Source organism: Eucyclogobius newberryi, unplaced genomic scaffold (assembly GCF_026437365.1).
Source record: "Eucyclogobius newberryi isolate DKJ021-1_F unplaced genomic scaffold, fEucNew1.0.hap1 SCAF_12, whole genome shotgun sequence".
Classification (NCBI taxonomy): Eukaryota; Metazoa; Chordata; class Actinopteri; order Gobiiformes; family Gobiidae; genus Eucyclogobius; species Eucyclogobius newberryi.
In genome coordinates, this window is record NW_027315746.1 from 10190636 (window position 1) to 10212348 (window position 21713).

The 21713-nt window shown below is 44.0% G+C and overlaps 1 protein-coding gene across 14 annotated transcripts in view; it reads left to right on the forward strand.

Annotated features, from left to right (window-relative positions):
- LOC140356045 (receptor-type tyrosine-protein phosphatase F-like) overlaps positions 1-21713 on the forward strand; it is a 308485-nt gene that overhangs the window by 66370 nt on the left and 220402 nt on the right. Inside the window, exon 1 of one of the 14 annotated variants that reach the window (XM_072440742.1) lies at positions 18310-18475. The exons of the other annotated variants lie outside the window; for them this stretch is intronic. The gene's annotated coding sequence lies outside the window, so the exon portion shown is untranslated. Of the gene's footprint in view, positions 1-18309; positions 18476-21713 lie in introns of those variants that run through there. 14 annotated transcript variants of the gene reach the window in all.

A 21713-nucleotide genomic window follows, 5' to 3' on the forward strand; every position in this document is an offset into this window, starting at 1 on the left:
TAGTTGCAGCAGCAGCAGCTCGATCTCTGAGGGAACAATCTCTGCTTTGAGTCCAGCCACTGTCCTCCTCTCTGGTGCAAAGCTTTGGGCGACTTTTTAATGACTGGAACCATCTTCACGTGTCTGGGCGTTGGTTTTAGCCGCGCGCCAATGGGAAATCATTAGGTGAATGAAATGCTTTATTAGGTCGGTGCCTGTTTTTTTTCGGTGGAGAAAGATTTTGAAGCTACACAAAATGGCATCCGAACAGACAGTGGGATTGCGCGTTGTTATTGAGCGGTTGAAGAAATGCGCCGTGGCAGTGGACGCTCACAAAACGCAGAGTGCTATTTTGAAACGGAGTTGACACTTTCAGTGCAGCCAGTCAGACTACTCATCTTGTTGAGTGCTCGCGCCTTATCCTCGGTGTGAGGCAGGAATTTATTGAGGGAAAGCATCTGGAAGGCTCGGCTGTCAGAGACAAAGTGTAGTCTCCTGGCGCTGGGAGAAGCTGCTCGGCGGGGCTTTTATTAGGTACCTATCACTGAAAGTTTTTCAGATTTATCAGACTCTGCACGCGGCGCACTCCCCACAAAAATCTAAAATGAAAAGCGCGTCGGGAAGCGAGCAGCATCTTGATTGTCAATTTTTCCAAAGCCTTTTCAAAACGCCCTTCACGTGTACATGTTTTTGAAAGAATACTCCCAGAGACAGAGGAACTTGCATCTCTATTAAAATTGAAGAGATGACCTCACAACATTCATAAGTCTGTATAGTTATATATAATTATTGTCAGTCAAAATGTATATTGCTTTGCTATATGGACCTACAAAATAATTGGACCTTGCCTCTACTAATGTGTAACTAATTAAGTTTGATGTGTAATCATTACATTACATTTTCATATTTATCCCTTTTTGTGGCGTGTTTATTAGTCTACATTTGTCTAAAAAACACTTATAAATGAACTCAAATGTAAACTAAATCTATCTTCACTCATAGATGAAGCAGAAACCGTGTATGGACTGTGATTTTCGCCCACACATTTTTCGAAAGCATCCTCCCTTAAGACACAAAAGACTCATCCCATTGTCATGTAAATCTCCGTTCTCGTTTTCCCCGTCCTCGCTCAGATTACTAGCCACATGTTAAACGATAGACTACTCATCGCCGCTTCTCGAAAATACCGCTTGTAGGCGGCTCGTTTTAAACGCCGGCTAAAAAACACGGTCTCAAATCACCGGGGCGAAACCCTAAAAGATGCCGAGGGTATCGATTTCTCCTGACAATAGCCGCGCCAAAACAGAATGCAATGTTAGACCCGGGCTCGAATCTTTGCGGATCTGTTAACGGCGGCTTGTGAAATGTAACACTCGGAGGCAGCTGGCCCCGGCACACATCGGCATTGCTGTTAGTCCACACTTGCAGTCCAGTTGATTGAAAAGCTGTCGATGCCTACCTTACACAGAAGGTGAGACTTCTCAGGTTACCCCCCAAAAACGCACAAAGCTATTTTTTGCACATCCCAAGCTATGTCCCCAAAAAAGGCGTCTGGCGGAATTCTCAACGGACGAGCCATTTACCAAAAAGAGACAAGTAGAGGCGCGGTAATTAGAGCAGGGCGAGCTAAGGCATGGTGGCTTTGGGTGGGTGACATTGAAGCTCACTCGCTAAGACAAATTCAGCTAGCATCAATTGCCGGAGCGTCCCTTTGAGGTTTCACGTCGTTGAATCGAATCCAGTGTCTTCCCGGCCACAGTTGACCCGGCCACGTAGCTCTGGCTGTTTGCACTTCGGGGACGTCTTTAGTCCGGGACGTCGCAGCTACAGCTTGTCAACTAATGTCGTAGTCGTGTTTGCGTTCAAAAACCGTGCATATTTGACTACTGCAATCCCCTTTCTGCGAGGTCTGCCTCTCTCGCGTTGTGGTGTTGGCAAGAGTGAACGGTTCTCTGACAACAGTGCGTATGAGGTTTTATGTAAACAGTATAATGTTTACAACTACTTGAGGTTTTGCATTTGGGCATTTCAAATCAAATCAAATCAAATCAAATCAATTTATTTTTGTAAGGCCCAAAATCACAACAACAGTTGCCTCTGAGGGCCACAGGGAGAAATGAATCAACAATGTCTGTGGTGGCGATGAAGTCAGACAATGTCTGTGGTGGCGATGAAGTCAGACAATGTCTGTGGTGGCGAGGGACGATGTCCCAGGGTCCTCTGTCCTTAGACTCTCCTTCTCGGCCAGGAAAAACTACAAAAAAAACCTCTTTGGGAAAAAAGCGTAGAAACCTGGAGGAGTTCCAGTGAAGGAGAGATCCGACTCTCACAGACGGACAGACGGACACGAGGAGACTGGAGCTGGACCCACTCTTCAGGCAGATGAGGGACCGACTGAGGCGAACTGGACCCACTCTTCAGGCAGATGAGGGACCGTCGGAGTCGAGCAGGACCCACTCTTCAGGCAGATGAGGGACCGTCGGAGGCGAACTGGACCCACTCCTCAGGCAGATGAGGGACCGTGGGAGGCGAGCTGGACCCACTCTTCAGGTAGATGAGGCACCGTCGGAGGCGAGCTGGACCCACTCTTCAGGCAGATGAGGGACCGACTGAGGCGAACTGGAGCCACTCTTCAGGCAGATGAGGGACCGTCCACATGGGGCAGGGACCACTTCACCAGGAGAGGGACATCTGGGTCCACAGGTCCTCAGGAGTGAGAGAAAGAAAAAGAAGGCGGTGAACAGTTTGCAAGTGGAATTAAAAAATAAATATTGTTTGATAGCATAAGTAGTCAGAAGAAGAGGATAGTGCTCAAGCTGTCATACTTCCCCCAGCACAGTTACTCCTAGGGCAGCGTAGCTGAAGCTGTGGGTTTATCTTTCTGTTCCTAACTACTCTGACCATAAGCGATTTCGAAGAGGAACGTTTTAAGCCTGGACTTAAATGAAGAGACTGTGTCAGCATATTTAACATGGGTCGGGAGCTGATTCCATAACACAGGGGCTTGGTAGCTAAACGCTCTACCTCCTACAGTACTTTTAGAGACTCTTGGCACCACCAGAAGGCCGGCATTCTGAGAGCGAAGAGCTCTGTTTGGATGATATGGTTCTATAGCATCTTTGAGGTAGGATGGGGCCATGTCATTTATGGCTTTGTAGGTCAAGAGTAGAATTTTGAATTTGATTCTGGACTCGACGGGGAGCCAGTGAAGAGACTTCAGCACTGGCGTAATGTGCTCTCTTCTTTTTGTTCCTGTTAGTAATCTTGCTGCTGCATTTTGAACCAGTTGAAAGCTTTTTATGGAGCTTTTAGGACACGCTGCAAGCAGGGAGTTACAGTAGTCTAATCTAGTCGTTACAAATGCATGGATAAGTTTTTCGGCATCACTTTTAGGCAGGATTCTTCTGATTTTGGCGATGTTGCGCAAATGGAAATAGGCTGTTTTACAAGCTTGATTTATATGAGCTTTAAATGAGAGCTCCTGGTCAAATAAGACTCCAAGGTTTCTTACAGTAGAACTGGAGGCTACACTGACATTGTCCAGTGTGACTATCTGCTCAGATAGAGCGTCTCGTAGATGCTTAGGGCCAAGCACAATGACCTCGGTTTTTTCAGGGTTAAGAAGCAGGTAGTTTAGTGTCATCCAGGTTTTTATCTCCTTCACACTAGTACTAAGTCTGTCTACTTGATCGCTCTGATCAGGTTTCATTGATAAATACAGCTGAGTGTCGTCTGCATAGCAGTGGAAGTTAATGTCATGCTTTCTGATAATGTTGCCTAATGGTAGCATATAAAGAGTAAACAGAATTGGACCGAGTACCGAACCCTGTGGCACACCGTGAATTACTTTAGAGCTTGGTGAGGAGCTCTGGTTTACATTAACAAATTGGAACCTATCAGATAGATAGGATTTAAACCAGCTGAGGGCTGTTCCTCCAACACCTACATCACATTCTAACCTCTGCAGTAGAATGTTGTGGTCGATGGTGTCAAACGCTGCGCTGAGGTCCAACAGAACCAGGATTGAGACCAGTCCATCGTCAGCGGCTAATAACAAATCATTTGTGACTTTAACTAGTGCAGTTTCAGTGCTGTGGTGGGCTCTGAACCCTGACTGGAAAACTTCAAATAAGTTATTGTCCTGCAGGTGGCGACAAAGCTGTTTTACTACAACTTTTTCAAGGATTTTAGAGACGAAGGGAAGATTTGAAATAGGTCTGTAGTTTACCAATAGGTCGGGATCTAGATTAGGCTTTTTCAGAAGAGGTTTAATGACTGCATGTTTGAAGGACTGTGGAACATAGCCACTTTCGAGTGAAGTATTTATTATATTAAGAATAGGGTCTATAATTAGGGGAAGAATGTCTTTGAGGAGTCTGCTTGGAATGGGGTCTAGGACACACGTTGAGCTTTTAGAGGACATAATGGCTGAAGTTATCTCTGCTTGATCAACAGCTGTGAACCTTTCTAGGTTTACAGGTGGATTTATATGGGACGTTAGATTTACAGCTTGGGCTAGTTCAGGGCTAATAGCGGGGGTAATTTCATCTAATTTATCTCTGATTGTTTTTATTTTATTATTAAAAAATAGGAGGAAATCATCAGAGCTAAGTGTAGCTGGGATTGAGGGCTCTACTGCACTGTGACAGTTTGTTAGCCTAGCTACAGTGCTGAAAAGGAATTTAGTGTTACTTTTGTTGACTTCTATTAGATTTGAATAATATCTGGTTTGGGCCTTACGCAGAGCCTGCTTATAGGACAGCAGGCAACTTTTCCATGCTTTTAGGGATTCTTCGGTGTGAGAGCGACGAAATAATCCCTCTAACTTTCTAACTCTTTGTTTATGTGAACGCAGTTCTTGGTTGTACCATGGGGAGGCGCGCTTTGGCCTAATGACCTTCTGTTTTAACGGCGCGACAACGTCAAGAGCAGACTTCAGAGAATTCATGGTCAAGTCGACACATTGATCACTTAAACTGGGACTAAAACTGTTCTCAGCAGGATCACATGACATGTCACTGAATATTGGCTCTATTATTTCTTTGAATTTTGAGATAGATTTTTCAGATATTGTCCTTTTCATTATAACTTTATTTTGTGGGACTGGATGATCTTTAAGAATAAACTGAAAGGTAATTAGGAAATGATCTGACAATATAGGGTTTTGAGGGAGGACAATGAGGTCACTAATCTCTGTTCCATACGTTAGGACAAGATCCAGAGTGTTCTTGTGAGTGTGAGTCGGTTTATTTACATTCTGAGTGAAACCAATGCATTTGTGTTTGTTATTTTGGTTTTGGGTCGAAAAGGTTTCAAAGATCATTATCTGGACACTCTTTTTTTGTAAACCATCCAGAAGTGATTTTAAATGTGATGGTTCTGTCCTGAGAAGCACTGAACTACACAAGTCCTGTCCTAAAGGGAGGAGTTTTAACCTGAAATGGTCCTGCGTTAACCTGGTTCACAGTTAAACCTGCTACGTTCTAACCTTGTGATCCGCCCGAATTTCCTTCACCACTGGTAAGTACCTGATTCACATTTGATCGGTTTGATCTCTCATCTGACCAAGGTTAGGGGATACTGTTGTAAACAGATGGTAGATTATACCTTAACCTTGAATTTGTTTGTTTGTTTCAGGTTAAAACCCCTCCCATTTTGGCAGGACTTACAGTATCGAGCTCAGTGCAGTATAAATTGTAGCTGTAGACCATGAAAACACACATGTTAGATATGTCGGTGTAATCCCTCATTCGTCCAGGCGTGTTCCATAGTAGAAAAAGCTTCAGTTGTAGTCATCTGGACTCAGTTTGCAAAAATAGACGTTTCGACTCTCATCCAAGAGTCATTGTCAATAACAGAATTTAGGTCGAGAACTCCGATATTAATACTGTTCTGTGGTAAGACCCGCCCATTGGGAGGAGCCTTCCTGAAGTAGAAAGAGTTGTTTGTTTCAACAGAAACTCCCCCCTTGTATCTACCGAGCCTATTCAGAATCTTAATGGGCTATTAGAATCCTCTTTGTCTTTGTGAGACCCTGGCTCAACCACCCTGAGTACCTGATTAGCATCTAAATGTCCTTGTCCTGGTCCTCTACCTTTCCAGGGGTTCAGTAACCCATTATAAATAACAGGAAGATTAAACCTTAGCCCTCCATTTCTGTTTAAAGAAGGTCTTTCTTTTTTAACAAAAATAGCTTCCTTAACTCCTCTTTCAAACCATCTTTTCTCCCTGCTTAAAACCTTCACATCACCGTCTTCAAACGAGTGATTAGAGGCTTCAAGGTGGAGATGCACGGCGCTCTGTGGTCCTGAACTAGTATTTCTTCTGTGCTGATAAAGCCTCTTGTGTAGAGGCTGTTTCGTCTCACCTATGTAACGTTCTTTACAACTTTCTTCACATGTTAGATAATGTGTATTCCTAAGGGTAAAGAAGCAATTAGGAGCAATAATTGCTTAAAATTACAACTTGAATGATTCATTTCTTCTAAGTTATTGTAAAAACATATTACTCTAGGAGGTTTAACAGAACTTTGCTCACCTTTATAGCATAATGCCCTGCTTCTAGTTGATGGTTGACTGTATTCTGCCTAAAGCCCACAGTCACACACACAGATCCAGTGCGATGGCAACACCACATTATGTCATGTGTCTTTTGAAGGCATTAGGTATTTTATCTGAGAGCCACGTGTGTTCCTGCCACCCGCAGTCGCTGCTTTCATGCCACCCCCGGACCCTGGCAGCGCGTGTGAAGTGGCGTGGTCTCCCGATAGGTGCTGGGGGGAGCGCGCAGGGGGCCAGAGGGCAGAGAGGGGGCCCTCGCTGCTGTAAAAGCGCCTCGATGTCGCTTCATTTCCCCCTTTTAATTGGGATATCTAAATGCATCCCTGGTTTGTCAATACCTGGCGGGCTCCCGCATCAAAAAAATTGATTAGTCTCACGCATTCGCCGGCATGCTCTGCTGTTGCCCTCCGAGCCGCCCCGCCCGCTCTCACAAGTACTGTGTAATGAAGAGAAACCCCAACTTTTTCAGGCTAAGTGAAAAGAGACAAGATATGGTTGAGACCCAAATTATTCAGTCCCTTGCCAAATGTAAGTCAATGTCACTTCATATTTTGTTTTAGATCGAAAAGCTAAAATACACTGTTGTTAGTTTTTGCGTGTTGAATTGTATGGGTTGTAATAGGTCAAAGGTTTTGTTTTGAACTTATTTTACAGTATTCCGTATTTTCTGGAGTATAAGTCGCAGCCAAAAAATGTATAATAGAGAAGAAAAAAACATATATAAGTTGCACTGGAGTGTGAAATGCAGTTGCAAGTGTGAAAATAACAAATAATATCACATAAGTTGCTCCGGAGTATAAGTATATAAGTATATAAGTATAAATATAAGTATAAGTCGCACCCCGGCCAAAACTATGAAAAAAGGTGCGCCTTATAGTCCGGAAAATATGGTAACTCAATTATGCTTAGATCTGATCTGATAATGTTAATGTAATGATAATATAATAATACATCTTTATTTGTATAGCGCAAGTTCCAAAGCACTTCGATCTCATTATTTTTCTTTCATTCCTCAAATCAATATACTTTTGTCTTGCCACCAGTTTATCTTTAGCTGCATATTTGTAAGTAATTAATTAATTGTAGGCGCTCCCCCCTGTCCCGTGTCTTGTTCCAGTTATTACACCATATCTCTTTGGTTAAGGATGCGCTGTAATTATTTTGCTAAGTGTCTCCTTCACCCCGCAGAAATGTCATATTTCATTGGTTTTCCCATTGACCTTTTGACAAGTGCTCTCTGATGATGTCATGTTGTCTCGTGCCGCGCTGTAATAGCGGCTAAATCGACAATTAGTGCCACCGACGATTCATCATCAGATCATATTCTTTTAAAGAGAAAATTGCTTTTGCATTATAAGTTTTTATAAGATATTCATAGCATAATTATACAGTTGCTCTGAAGTAGTTAATTTTTACCTTTTCACACAATTTTTTTCACGGTATTCACTTTTTTTTGCTGACCGCTTATGGACGAAAAATTAAATTGCCTTTTAGAGGTGGATTTCAACAAAGCAACATGTATAATTATCATTTATGAGTCTATAAATACAAAAGAACAATGTAAACAGTTGTGGACAATGTTTTTCTATGACCTATTTTATACATTTGCTATAAAAAAATAAAAAAGCAAGGACATGGCGCTTAATGTTGGCTCTTTGGTAGTTCAGGTTTATCCTTAAGTTATTCAGCTGACATACTGTATCAAATAGCGCACGTGCCGTCATCATTTCTGGTTCCATTGCTAGACTGGGACTACTGCTGGATCATTTGAAGGCCGCGCTTACATAGTCGCGCGTTACATTGAGATGGATGAGGTGGTGATGTTCAGCAACGGCAGCGAGATTCACAGCGCGCACGCTTCTCAAGGCAAACATGACAATCCCCTGTTGGTATTTATAAAGCGGCGGAGGTCTGTAATATTTGTGAGGCGTACGATTGCAAATTCAAAGACCAGGATGTACTCTACCTGCGTTTTTACTTGAGGACCTCATTTTAAACCGTTTTCAAATGATTTCCACTCATCGTGAGCTTATTCTGGCAACTTGTATTTGGAGTGATTCATTCATGTTTCGTAATCATGTTTTTGTCTTGTGTTCAAGGCTTGGGTGCTCAACATTTCTTTTTTTTTTATTTGAACCTTTCATGCTCCGAATTAATCACAAATTTAGAAAAAAATGGCAATCTTTTTCAACAATAAAAACTGATTGAAAATGTGGTTTCTCCAGTGAAATTCCACTGTTACAAGGCGGGTCAGTCATTCAAAAATCAGTTCCACAGTTTTAAGTGACTTTTTAAGGCTGTAACTAACAAATATTTTGCTATGTGAGTTCATTACTAAATACCGGATAGGGAAAAAAACAACAAATGCACATGTTTTTTCACTACATTATTACATTATGTTCGTCCCCTTGCCTGTGTTCAGCATGTCGGCCCCTGAGCACCCCCCCTGCCCTGGCTAAAACATGTTCTTCCAGGCACTCCTGCACACATGCTCGCTCTCCCATGCAGCGGAACGTAACGGCACATAGAAGCACGTCCACTGGCTCAAGGTCAACTCACACAGGCCAGTCTTATCACTGTTTATGTGCGCGAGCCTAGTCCTCTGCCCTTGTCGTCTTCACACCTCCAGCCGCCATGTGCCACCAGCTCCCCCCTCTCTCACTGCAGACCCACCCGGCCCCATCTCCACACCGGCCCCATCTCCACACCGGCCCCATCTCCACACCGGCCCCATCTCCACACCGGCCCCATCTCCACACCGGCCCCATCTCCACACCGGCCCCATCTCCACACCGGCCCCATCTCCACACCGGCCCCATCTCCACACCGGCCCCATCTCCACACCGGCCCCATCTCCACACCGGCCCCATCTCCACACCGGCCCCATCTCCACACCGGCCCCATCTCCACACCGGCCCCATCTCCACACCGGCCCCATCTCCACACCGGCCCCATCTCCACACCGGCCCCATCTCCACACCGGCCCCATCTCCACACCGGCCCCATCTCCACACCGGCCCCATCTCCACACCGGCCCCATCTCCACACCGGCCCCATCTCCACACCGGCCCCATCTCCAGACTGGCCCCATCTCCAGACCGGCCGCATCTCCAGACTGGCCCCATCTCCACTGCCCAATGTGCTTTCCTTCAGTGCAGTGTCACTTCTTCAGTGTTAAGATTCAAATTATACTAGTGATGTTTGTTTGATGGGGCATATGAAGATTACAACATGGTAAACTCACTTTAGAACAAACCAAACGTGAATTCACACATATGAAAACTGTTTTTTTGAAAGTTTCACAGCCTAATGTTATTGATACAACAGTTACTACATGTTTGTCTCACTAGGGGGTGGAAAATTCATCAAAATTGTCAACAACACAAAATAAACGCATTTCAATGTTACTCAAATCTTTGTAAATGTTTCTTTTGGTTTGTTTTTCTAATAAAGGTGGAGAAGCTAAGTAACAACCGTATACTTATTCATATTTAATCAATTATTATGACTAGTCACCTAAAAAGAATTATAACCATAATGTGATCAATGTAAATATAGATTCAAACACGAAAAAAAAACCTTTGATAACAAAGACAGTGTCATTACTAAAGTGTCAAAGACGATTTTAATCAATAAAACACTTGTATAGCCTTCAGTCTCAATATGTCAACCTTTTATTTGATTCATAATGTATTTCAAAAGTCTGTGCCTCATCTAAAGAATGTATACAAGTAAGTAGAAGTACTCCAATTATCCAGAAGTCCCTCGGGACAGACACAGGCTCATGTAGAGTCCATGTAGTTAATCTTAAATGAATAGGTCTAATGCATCCACATGGGTCCCATTTCAAACGATGCCGTCACATGTCCCCTATAATGTCTTGGAATCACTAAAAGGATTTATAATGTAGTAATAACAACGTGTAATCCGAACTCTCCGTTTAGCCCTTGTTTGACGTTCTGCTCAATCTTGACTCACGGCGGCGATGACGGCGAACTCATAATCCGTGGATGGAGCGGGCGACCGTATCCAGGCCCGCGTGTGTTGCGGTGTATTGTGAATTAGTTTGGTTTCCGGGGGCCGAACAGGTGTGGCCCAGCTGTGCGCTCGGACATAATGACACGGTGCAAGAGCCGGGGCCCATCAGCGGCAGCACACTGACTTTCACGGCTCCATGTTTACGACGCGGGTCAGCACTTTTTTCCACGCCGGCGCGCTGCCAATATTGTCCCTTTGTCAAGATCGCACATATGCAGGAGGCAAATTTGTGCTGGAAATGAAATCATAAATCTGATATATGGGCTAAATGTGCAAAAATGTAGTTCCTTTCATTGGCAGTGCTGGCACAAACTACAGTGATGTATTATGCTCCACATGCCTTTAATTGTAGAGAGTTGTGAGGGACGGGACTGGACTTGGACAGGGATTTAATGAATAAATCCATTTACCGTATTTTCCGACTATGAGGTGCATTGGAGTATAAGTCGCACCAGCCAAAAAATGCATAATAGAGAAGAAAAAAAATATATTTAAGTCGCACTGGAGTATGAAATGCAGCTGCAAGTGTGAAAATAACAAATAATATCACATAAGTTGCTTCGGAGTATAAGTATATAAGTATAAGTCGCGCCCCGGGCAAAACTATGAAAAAACTTGCAACTTATAGTCAGAAAAATACGGTAGTCAACATTGACAAATTGTGTACTTGACTGTAATTATTTACCTAATACAATGTCTCCTGAAAACAAAAAAAGTTCTCTCAAATATAACTTTTACTGGATGTGTTTAAAATGTCGTCTGGGAAATACATCTGTAGTCGACTAAAGACACAATCTGGGCTTCGATTAGTCGTCCAAAAGGGGCGTGGCACGATCTCGCTGACGATCTGGCATTTGACTAAAACTGTACTTCAGCTGACACGATTAAAAACGACTTGTAAATTGTGACTTCATATGTAAAAAGCTACATTAAACTCACGAGTCACCGCAAAAACTCACTCCATGCCTTGTCCTTTTTTGCTGCTGTGTATTTAAAACTTTTATAATCCCAACAAAATGATACTTGATTAAATGTTGGTCAACACCATCGACTGGTTAATCGACTAAACAACTACAGGCTCACAAGCCCTACTGGGAATATTGATCTGCAAGTGTAATTGATTGTAACAAATAAAAAATATTCACCGTTCGGCCACGTCTGCTGCATTTATTTTGGAAACTCTAGCTTTGTACATTTGAAGCCGTGATATATGTAATGGAACTGTATGACCCGTGAAAATATAGCGAAAGTAATCCGCAGACAGGTAATGGATGCCTCTCGACTCCGCGTTACCCTCCAAAGTGCACCTCGCCGCTCCTTAATGCTCGTAATGTACACTAGCTCCGTTTCCTGCCACTAAAGCCTTTTCAAAACAAAACTGAAATGGCAAACCCGTCTTTCGCAAAATCTCTTAAAAGTGTGCACCTCCAGTAGAATATAATGACCGGTCACATCATCCCCAACATATTGCATTCACCGTATCCCTGAGCGTCATCTTTTTTGTTGAACTTTGACCTTCGTAAAAGCCCGTCCGCGCTCCATTAAGCGTCTGCTGCTGACTTGCATCTTCACGTCCCCACAGCTTTTATATGGATAGCAGTTTTCCTCCCCATTAATTCACTCTTGTTTATGATCTGATATTTTCGATCCAGCGCTGGCCTGCAATGAAGGGAATCTTTTCTCAAAAAAAACAGGGGTATTTTTAGACGTTTGTTTATTCATTACCGGAGGCTTGAAGTGCTACGCGTGGCCGCCGACCCGCGAAACATCTTCCCTCCGCCGCCGAGTGCACCTTGTTAAAATGTTCGCGCCGACCGTGTTGACGCCGCAGCCAGTCGTGTTGATAAAACTCTCCGGGTTTGCTGTGATTCCTCGCTCTCCCTGCGGCGGCGAGCGCAGTTTTCCTATCAGATGATGAGGCGAGATACTGCCCGGGCTAGTTGTTTAGCCCGATCCAGGTGTTTTTAACCGGCTGATAACCTCCACGGTTTAGCCGCGTGCTAACGCAGACGCGGTCGGGGCTTTTCTCGCTCCGACTGTGGCTAAATCTCTAACTTTGGACTTCAATTTGTCTTCTTCGGCGTAATCAATATGTAGAACAACCTTATCCGTGGTTTAGTCTCATTTAAGACACTGTTTATCCTCTAATTTAGCCCTGATAGTCTGGGTTTACATCTAGCCGTGCTCCGAAAGCCAAAAACGATCAAATAAATACGTGACAAATAGGAATTCCATAGCATCAAAGCAAATCCATCTACCGTAGCACTGTTTTTTTTGTTGTAGTCCCAGATATATAACGCATGCCGTGTACGATATGCAATTATAATATGCAAATGGGCAAAACAAATGGGAAAAGGAAAACTAGCATCAAGGACAAAAGGCACAATATCTAATGAATTGTTAAGCAAAAAAAGAAATGGAGGCTTAATTCGACAGACCGCATGCGAATCTGCGCACGCCAATTATCACACCTACTCTCATCCGAGGAGAGCGGAGAAACTACTTTTAGTGGGAGTACCAGCTGAAATGTCACCTCGGATCAACAATCCCCAACGCTGCCGAGTGCTGAGAGGCAAAAGGACAGTCTCGTCGCGCAAAGGAGGAGGGCGTCGTTAATCGCGGGAGCCGTGGAAACGCGTCGCTCGACTCGTCTCCGTATGATCGCTTTTGGAGAAACGCAAATGGACTCGCAGTAACCTCCAGGCAAGAGACGAGTTTTTTAAGACTTAACTTCCCCCACACTTAAGGCTTGAAAAGACTTGGACACACCCCCTGCTAAGGCGGACGATTTATAAGCCCGCGACGACGACGGCGGCCCATCCCCCGCTTATTTCTATAGACTTTGAAAAGGTCGTCGAGGCAAAGTTGAGACGGTCCAGCGGCGATACCAGTGTTCACACCGTCCGTAAAGGCTGCTCATAATGATGACGTCCACACTCATAAGTACACGTCGTAGTTATATTCTTGAACGAAGTAACACCCAACATTTGCAAACGGATGATGAGTCATAAAAGAGTAGGCTACCGTCTTCAACAGGCCGAGCGCTAGTAACGCTTGGGTAACCTTCCAGAGCCGAGATCAGGAATTCCGAGCTTAAGGTGCATGTTTTGGGATCAGCACGTTTGACTCGTGACTCATTGCGGTCGGCTTATTCTCGCCGCGGTGGAGTTTAGTAATATCGTCGCCGGAATGTCGCCGCGTGCACCTTCAAATTGCTGTTGCAAACGGGCTGACCTAGATCTCATTCGTACAGTGCCAGACGTGGAAGATGAAACTCTCAGGTGACGTTTCTCGCTGAAATGGCAGTTAAACCGACGCGGTCTCTTCATCGTCGACAACAAAAGGAATCGGGAATCGCAGTTTTCGCCGTTTTTCCCCCCACACATCCAGCGTCGTTGCTCTTTGAGAACGATCGTACAACAACAGTATGGAAAAGACGCTCTCCGTGTTGGTTTTCCATTGGTTTTGTAAGCCGCTATTAACCGGGGCCGGTGTGATTTATCAGGCTTGCGCACGGCAATAACATTACCATTCCTGAAAGCTAATTTTCCCGTCGACTGCGCACAAACATATGATGAAATAGATGTTATGTATGATTTAATTATTAACGCTTTGCATCCGCGCGCAGCTCTGTCTTTAATGCGCTGTGATTCAAACCTTTGTCTGCCCGGAGCCCGCAGCCTCGGCCCGAGCGGAGACGGGAGACGTAACCGTGGACGTAATGACTGTGGCTTCACGCCGCTCTCGGCTCGGAGCCCGGCGAAGGAAATTTATCGAGTTTATGGAACGAGAAGTGACTGTAGCGGAGAATAGCAAATGATAGAAATGAGGAAATGGAAATAATCATGGTAGAAAAGCTGAATATAGAAATGAAATGGTAGGACGCTTATTTAGCAACCTGAAAGGCCTACTCAAGGTCGTGATTACAGGAGCAAGTCGCTACTGCTAATTTAAAATACCGTATTTTCCGAACTATAAGACGCACCAGCCAAAAAATGTATAATAGAGAAGAAAAAAACATATATAAGTCGCACTGGAGTATAAGTCGCATTTTTTTGAGGAAATGTATTTGAAGAAATTCAAGAGTAAGAACAGACATCTCATCTGGAAATGCAGTTTAAAATAATAACAGATGAGGGCATACGTACACCTATTCACCATGTTCTAACGCTAACACCTTCAGCTACATGACGTATGCTAACGCTAACACCTTCAGCTACATGAGGCACAGACAGAACTGTGGTAAGTGTCTGGTATGTTAACGTAACATATGAACAGTTATTCAGATAACTATAGCATAAAGAACATGCTAACAAGTTTACCAAAGCATCAGTTTTACCCCAAATCACTAAATCCATTGAATTCTTCTTCCTCTGTGTCACTTCTAAACAACTCCACAAACTCCAGAGGAAGAGGAAGTGCAGATTCTTCTTCTGCGTCGCTCAGAGCCTAGAGCGCCCTCTTGTGGTTGTCAATGTGAAAATAATCAACATGTGAAATGCGGGGTACTAAAATGAATTACACTAGTGGGATGACAATAAATAACAAAAATACTTGTAAATGCTGTGGGTGATGTTCAAATATTGCACAAAATGAAAAGTGAAACAAATATTACTTTATATTGTATTACTATTTGAAAGATTGCACTGTTTTGCTCGGGAAAAAACAAAACCTTCTCCAATCACATTTAACTACTCCCAAAATGTATTGTCATTGTCAAAATAATCCCTAATCGCAATGGAAATTGAGGACGCCAACACGTGCCATTTCCTGATTTAAATAACTAGTTAATTGTCTATTGTCATAATGTTCTTTCAGCTTTTTTCTTTAGGGAAAATCGCTCGTTCCAAAGTCGATCGATCCTCAGATTGACTTTGGCTTCCTTCTCTCTGACACGGTGCATTTCCCCAGGCTTGGGACCGGGCGCACTGCCGCTCCACAGATGGATTCTCTCGGTGTTTGTAGATTTCATTTCAGAAGATTTGATAAAACTGATTAGACTCGCACTTGCAAGAAAAGGCGGCGTTGATATAGTCGTTTCCGTCGCCTTTGAACCGGAGCCAGACTTCTTGGAGGTCGACTCAGCGTTTAGCGTGAGCTTTAACTCTGGTGTGTTTGGATCATAAATCTGGACATTGCACCATGTAAACAATAAAACATGAACAATAAAGCACGACTAGTGGTGGTGAGGCAGCACTGCCGAGGCGTCTCCGGACAAATGGCGCTCCGGCTCGCGCATTAATATTGGGATAAATGACTAAACCTGTCCCCGGGGTCCAGTGCAGCGTGATCCATCGTGTCTCTCTCTCTTTCTCTGTCTCTTTCTTTGTCTCTCGCTCTGTCTTTCTCTGTCTCTTTCTGTCTCTCTCTCTCTCTCTCTGTCTCTGTCTCTGTCTCTGTCTCTCTCTGTCTCTCTCTGTCTCTCTCTCTCTCTCTCTGTCTCTCTCTGTCTCTCTCTCTCTCTGTCTCTCTCTCTCTCTGTCTCTCTCTCTCTCTCTCTGTCTCTCTCTGTCTCTCTCTCTCTCTCTGTCTCTCTCTCTCTCTGTCTCTCTCTCTCTCTCTCTCCTCCCTTGCTGTTCTTATATGTTTCTCTCCCTTTCGTCTTCCTCTCTTCTCTCTTCCTGTCCCCGCCCCTCCTTCTTTCTCCCCTTTCAACCTGTCGGCCTCTCTCTCCTCATCTCCCCATCTGTCTCTCCCTGCATGTCTCTCCCCCACTCCCTCCCTCTGTCTCTCCCCCCTGTCTCTCTCTCTGTCTCTCCCTCCCTCCCTCCCTCTGTCTCTCCCCCCTGTCTCTCTCTCCCTCCCTCCCTCTTGCCCTCCTGTCTCCCTCTGTCTCTCCCTCTCTCTCCCTCTGTCTCTCCCTTTATGTCTTTTACTCTGTCTCACCCTGCATGTCTCTCCCTCTGTCTCTCCCTCTGTCTCTCCCTGCATGTCTCTCCCTGCATGTCTCTCACTCTGTCTCTCCCTGCATGTCTTTCACTCTGTCTCTCCCTGCATGTCTCTCCCTCTGTCTCTCCCTGCATGTCTCTCCCTCTGTCTCTCCCTGCATGTCTCTCACTCTGTCTCTCCCTGCATGTCTCTCCCTCTGTCTCTCCCTGCATGTCTCTCCCTCTGTCTCTCCCTGCATGTCTCTCCCTGCATGTCTCTCCCTGCATGTCTCTCTCTCTGTCTCTCCCTGCATGTCTCTCACTCTGTCTCTCCCTGCATGTCTCTCCCTCTGTCTCTCCCTGCATGTCTCTCCCTCTGTCTCTCTCTGCATGTCTCTCACTCTGTCTCTCCCTGCATGTCTCTCCCTCTGTCTCTCCCTGCATGTCTCTCCCTCTGTCTCTCCCTGCATGTCTCTTCCCCTCTCTCACTCTCTCTCTCCCCCTCTTGTCTCCCCCCCTGTCTCTCCCTTGTCCTTGTGGAGACAGAGGAGAAAAAGTGCACCAGGGGCTGACTTGGCTGTTCCTCCGAGCGGCGTCATAAATCCGAGTGAACATTTCTGAACATCTGTTGTGGATGATTAGCTCCGTGGCTAGCAAAGTCTGACCGCGGGGACTGAGGAAGCCATTGTGTCGGAGTTTGTGTGTGTGCGCTCGCCTCCGACTCCAAACTCAAGCCGTTTGAAGCGGGAGGATTGCGAGGATATTTGCCTACGACTTAATGCTTTTTGATTCTTATTCCTGTATTAGCGGAAGTCCCCCTGGGCCCCCATAATGTTCTCTTAAAGCGCATATATAATTAACGCTAATCATTTGTGGCAGAAAGTAAATTATTTCTATGATTTACTATGACTATTATAATATTTTTTATCCAATTCAATGTATTTATTTTTACTTGTACTTGAGTTAAGGCTGTAGAGGCAGTTTCATCCACAAATACCGTATTTTCCGGACTATAAGTCCAGCACCAGAAGAAAAAAACATAACAAATAATATCACATATAAGTCGCTCCGGAGTATAAGTATCTAAATATATGTATAAGTTGCACCCCGGCCAGAAATTATGAAAAAAGGTGCAACTTATAGTCCGGAAAATACGGTATGTTATTTTAAATGATGAGTCCTCCCTAAAATTGCACCTATAACACAACCTATGAATAGATACAAGTGATATTCAACAGTGAAGTGTATATATGTATATATATATATATGTTTTTAATGTAAGATGCATGCAACAAGTTTTATTTATCAGAACGTAAAGGACAAATACACGTCATTCTCGGTTATTCCTCGCTTGAGCTGAGCCCAAAGTCAGTCTCCAGGTTTAGTCCCACTTCTCAGCACCTTCTACTTAGCTCCACATTCTTCCGTCGAACAAACATCACAGATAACACATAATGGATTCTCTAAGCCTCCAAAAAGAACACCCATCACGTGTACTCCTTCTCTTCCCCGCTCTTTCTGCATTCAGGTGAGCTCTGAAAATAGTCTGTGATTGGTCAAAGTTCAAAAAGGTAGGGCCCCGTTGCCTCCTCCTCCTCGTCCTCCTTGTCCCGCCCTCTTTTCCCCCGTCCTCCCCCCACGTCTGGTGAAACCTTACTCCTCTGACATCACGCGGGGGGTTTGGCTTCTCCCGGGCCGTCCCCAGAAGCGCCGCTCAGTGTGGGAACCAGCGCGGCCAAGGAAGGACCTCTCCGTAAAGCTGCTGCGCTCCACAGACGCGGCTCGGGACGCATCGGCAGCGGAGACTAAATCTTTTTTTTTTTCTTTCATCGACAAACGATCGCTGGACTTAGAGAGAGGAGGAAAGCCGGTGTTTTTATTGTTTTTCTTTTAGTTTCCTTTCATAAGACGTGGTTACAGGATTTGTGGATATCGCTAGGTTTCCTCGTCAAGGATTGGATTGTCTAACTTTGGAATAAAAGGGAGTAAAAAGAGGATTTATTCTTGAGCGGACCAGACTGACATGCATTGGTAAGTGCAAAGTCTACACTGCTTCAATACAATTCACTACAGAGGAGCTGCACAGCAACAGTACAGGTGCATTTTCATGAAAAGTGAACTTAGCTCAACTTTTAGGCACTTACTCAAATCTAACATTAACCTATAAAGCAACAATTAATACAACAATACAACTTAACATGTGTTATTTCTCTACAATTAACCTATAAAGCAACAATTATTAAAACAATACAACTTAACACGTGTTATTTCTCTCAAATTAACCTAAAAAGCTTCAATTAGTAAAACAATACAACTTAACACGTGTTATTTCTCTAAACTTAACCTATAAAGCAACAATTAATAAAACAATACAACTTAACACGTGTTATTTCTCTAAACTTAACCTAAAAAGCTTCAATTAGTAAAACAATAAAACTTAACACGTGTTATTTCTCTAAACTTAACCTATAAAGCTACAATTAATAAAACAATACAACTTAACATGTGTTATTTTTCTGATATCCCTGAACACATTAAAATAACTACTATTCACTACATGTGTGAGAATAATTATGTCTGTGCTGATCAAAATGCAGCTCAATATTTTGTAAGTCACTTTGTCAATATGTTGAACTTTAAACACAACTTTTACCTTGGTTTATAATATATTAATATTCAACACATTGGATTTCCACATACACTTTTCACCCAGTTAAGATGTCTCAGCAGTATTTGTTAGATGAACCCATAGACTTCTTAACAAAATTAGTTTTATTGATTTTACTTGACTTTTTTTTGAAGGAATAAAGGACTTTTCAAGGAATAAATAAGTGCATGTTTAACCCCTAAAACCCCAGACGTGACTTGGGAGCAGCTCCTCCATGAAGAAAGTCCTCTCTCAATCAAAACATACCTTAACAAATTGACTCTTCCCACAAAAGTTACCAAATAAGTTGATGTGCTACACTTCAATGGTCAGGTATTTTCTTCCGATTCTTTTGTCCGCGCTCCCCTTTGTCCTTGCTCACTCTTGCTTGTTAAGCCAAAACAATAGTTAACCTCGTCTTGGCTTAGCTCTATTGGCTGGCTCTCTGGCAAATTGCCCTGTCTGGTGCGAGCCCTCCCCTTCCTTATTCAGAGCACTTTGAATAGAGGGCCCATAGAATGTCCCCTAGCTACCGCTGCTAAGGTGAGGCGCCGTGCTGCTCTACGGCGTTAAAGGCCTGCGCCGGGGCCAAAGCGACCTGTTTTTCCAGTTGTCTCTATCTCCCTGGGCAATCTGGAGGCTAACGTTTCAGCGAGAAGAATTTGAGTGAGGAGCAGACACAGAAATGCTTTGAAATCCCAGATAATTGGGGCGAAACTTTTCAAAGTCACAATTTATGATCCGTCAACGAGCCCCTCTGAAGTCTCGCCTGCAATATGAGGTCTGTAATGTGTAATTAAAACGGATAGATTTGACTTTAACTTATGTTCAAACATGTCTCAACGGAAATGTCTCCGAATCTCCCTGTTTTGTGACATGAAGTATTATGTGTCTTTTTTAGAATGTAATAAAGAAAGTTTATAAGCAAAGGTTGAATCTTGTCCGTCTTGTGCTGTTAGTCATAAAAAAGTTAAAAAAAAAGCTGTTGCACAATGTGTTTGTTGCTCAACAAAAGGAGCTGTTGTTTCTGAGAGAAATGTCCATTTGCTCTGTTTTGACCGAAGCTGTAATAAGTTTGGAGCGAGTGCAGGGCAGACCTGACGCTCCAGTTTAGAGGGCTTTTTTTATTCCTCAGAAGTTCTACCTGCAGCAAACAGAGCCATTGTTTTTCTCTCGGTGCAAAACCTGTGTTCATAATTTGCATGTTGTGTATAATTATTGATTGTGATGATCCAGTGCTGTGACTCTGCACCTCTGACTCTGCCCCGCTCGTGGTGAGGTGGGAGTGAACATGATTTATAAGGGTGACCTTGGAGCGAAACCTAAGCTGGACTTGTACTGGACTACTGCTGCTAAAATGTCCTCTCAGCTGCTCTGGAGCTTCAACAAACAAGACACAAAGTGTGGCTCGGGTCCCTGGTTTAAACAACCTGAGCGCTCATTGGCTGACCCTCAGGTCGCTCGGCCTTACCTCCGACACACAGGCCATCGACCCAGCATTCTTCACTCACAGCAGTCATTCTGCCTCTGCTCATGTCCCAGAGACACATTAAGACATGTCCAGGAAGTGACCTGAGGAAGCAGCAGTGTCCATTTGGGCCTTATTAGATTCTCAGAGCAAACATATCTGTTAATTAGAGGTCGCCTCGCCTCCAGCCTTTCCTCCTGTAGAAAAGTGCCTCTGCAGCAGCGCAGCAGTCAATCACTCAATCTCCCCTCCAGATTTCTCCAAAGTAATTATGGGCTGAGCATATAGATTTTTCCATTGGACTTGATTTCTCATCATCGGTGAATTGGATGATGTGTAATGGCCTGTTAACGCATGATGGATTTGCTTAATCACTCTTGTCCCAGTTGGGACATGAAAGATGTTGCTTACAATCACAGATCAATGGCTGTGAAGGCAGTGGTGTCGAGGCGTTTGTCTCTGCTGCATACTGTATGAGTCGCTCCGCTCGGGTCACTAAAGTTCACTGCACTGTTGCAAAAGCTGCCAAATAGCTTTGTTTATGGTCGGCGCTCGGAATTAAAAATGTCAGCGGCGGGAAGATTTTTCATGGGTCTAGTGTCAGGCGCATTGGTTTGTTGGCGGTGACAAGGTCAGAAGTGTTTTATGATGACAAGGCGTAATATTGTCAATCTCCTGTTCTTTACCAAATAACATGTTTATGCAGCGAGGGGCTGGAGCAGCGATAGGACCCGGCTCTGCGCAATGTCCATCAAACCCTCCGCCTGATGCGTTAGCTCTGTGATTGGCACGCTCTGCTCCCCAATCTGACACGTCTTCTCTTCTGACTCTCCCTCATTCACAGTGACAGTTACCGAGGAAAAAGGTTCAGGCAAAATGTCCCTTTTACCACTAAAATCATCAATGTTTTGACAAGAATATCATTTTTTCCTCGATGAAATAACCTTTGCTTTTGTCTGCATGTACACACACCTCAAGGCTCTGACGTTTTAGATGAGAGCGCTTTTTAAGAAATTGTTGAACTATTCTTGCACTTGTTTGATGAATATGGCGTCCTTACAAAGGCCTTTAGCCCGTACGACATCTGCCTTCTTGTTGGGCGTAAGAGACCTTCTTGTGCTTTTGGCTGAAGTGAGCCAAACCTCTCAATGGGA